The 2151-nt window shown below is 41.7% G+C and overlaps 1 non-coding gene across 1 annotated transcript; it reads right to left on the bottom strand.

Moving 5' to 3' along the window:
• Positions 1–496: 496 nt before the first annotated feature.
• TRNAR-CCG lies at positions 497–569 on the bottom strand. Its single transcript has one exon. It is a non-coding gene; the product is annotated as a tRNA-Arg (tRNA).
• Between the last annotated feature and the right edge of the window lie 1582 nt (positions 570–2151).

Here is a 2151-nt window from a genome sequence, read left to right as displayed (position 1 = left end):
TCTTTGATATTTTGGCTATGTAAGATGCATGTGCAGGAATGGTACGGTGGCCAGGAGATGAGCATTAAGATCAGCGGTAGCACGACCAGTAGTAGCACACGGCGGCGCAACACGAACAACATCAGCAACGACATCATAGAGCGTTGAGTTGCATCACCTCAGGGACCGCCGCTAAGATTCTGAAAATGTCTCGTGTCCTAGAACTTGGAACCACGCAGATGCACAACAATAATGTCTTGTTATTGTGTTCAATATCATCATGGTGTACATTATGATATTCCTGTTTTTTTTTAAATTTTCATAGTGAGTTGTGAATTATATATATGCATTGAGAAATAAAATTTGAGTACCCGTGGCAACGCACGGGCATTTGTACTAGTAAGAAACTAATGTAGGAACGCGACCACGCTGGGAACTTAAAAACTTCCGTTTTTCATCCTCTTGCAGGTGCAGCAAAGTATATGGTGAACTTAAATTTAAAAAAAAAGTAGGAACACGACCACGCTGGGACTCGAACCCAGAATCTCCCGCTCCGGAGGCGAGCGCCTTATCCATTAGGCCACGCGGTCATTATGTGAGGAAACCCTAGTAGGACTTAATGGTACTTTAAAATTAACAGTTGCTGAAAAATACTACCGCTAATAATGTTTGAGAGTGGAGCCCCAATTCAATACCAGGGTAGGGTATCGAATGAATTATTACGATCAAAATGATAGCCCTATCTATATTCCAAGTAGTAACAAGGATGCATTCATTCGGCTACACCCGAAAAAAACATGCAAGAATCTTAGGCTAGCTAGTATTCAAGACTATCAGTACCAACCAAATTACAACATTTTCCGTTCCAAAGCAACTACATATTTTAATTTTAGAGAAATTTCACTATAAACTTGCCATTCTACGCCTCTAAGGAGGTGCTGTTTTGCCTCATAGATGCATCTGAACCTATTATTAAAAATGCATAAATATTACATTTCAAAGATGGAAATAAAATTTCACATATACCTATGGATATTCTATGTTCACATAAGCTTTCGGGGGAAACGAACGTTTTGCGTTGCTTGTGTAAAAAGGCAAAAAAAATGTTCAGTGAATAGTGATGTTGAAGATCAAAATTGTATTTTTTACATGGGACACAATTTTTTTTTTACTTTTTTCCGAAAATTTGGGTGCCAACATAAAATGTCTTGATATACATGGGAAATTTTATTTCATATTTGTTGACATTTTGAATTGTATTTTCACGTAATGGTTTCATATGCACCTATGACCCGAAATGCATTTCCCCCAGTCTACGTCTTTAAATAATTCCTATTGTAAGCTTGCCATTTATATGTCCTAAAATCAAAATCAAATGATGCAACTCATGCAAGATCCAGCGAATCAAATTGAAACCATCCATGTTCCAACGAGGCTAGTGCAACAGTACATTACCAGTTGGCAAGGACATAAGAAACAAACGGTATCATCTTTTTTCAAGAGTATGCTAAGCCCTACTATATTTTTTATTAAAGGCAAAATTCTGAGTATAAGAAAACTGCAACTTGCTGTGAACAATGGGTGCAGTAATTCCATACCAGTCATACAAAGCAAAAAAGCATGTCCTAAGTAAACACTGACACCATATCTCGATCGACGCTGGTCACCTCCGAACACCAACAACCCCCACTGGCTTTCCTTGTCGACGCACCGTCCACCCTTGATGGCGTGAAGGAGGTGGCAAGTGGATGACGGGACTTGGCCAGACCGGAGAAAGACACCACCTTGGACTGACCACGCCAACATACATTTCGTTGTTGTAGAGAAACTTGGACAACATCGATCACCGATGAGTGCAACATAGGACCTCCAAGGTATCTCCAAGCACAATACTCCCAACAGTCTGATCCAACTCCGAATCTAGGCTTTCATCCGGAGAAAGCTACCACAACCAAGAGAGAGTGAGGGAGATGTCGATACACCTCAGCAAAGGAGGGTAACAACAAACGCGGGCGCCGTCATCGCTGGCCCGACATAGGCGAGGCATGACTTTCATCTGTGCACCTCCGGGGATTGGGACATCATTATCCATGTACGCTCACACCGCCGCCGCCACCACTCTTTGCCATTGTAGTCGCAACACCGTGGCCTTCAAAACCCTGCACGACTGAG

The sequence above is a fragment of the Lolium rigidum genome, chromosome 6, assembly GCF_022539505.1.
Source record: "Lolium rigidum isolate FL_2022 chromosome 6, APGP_CSIRO_Lrig_0.1, whole genome shotgun sequence".
Taxonomy (NCBI): domain Eukaryota; kingdom Viridiplantae; phylum Streptophyta; class Magnoliopsida; order Poales; family Poaceae; genus Lolium; species Lolium rigidum.
Note: the sequence above shows the minus strand (reverse complement) of the source record. Positions and strands in the feature narration are given on the sequence as shown.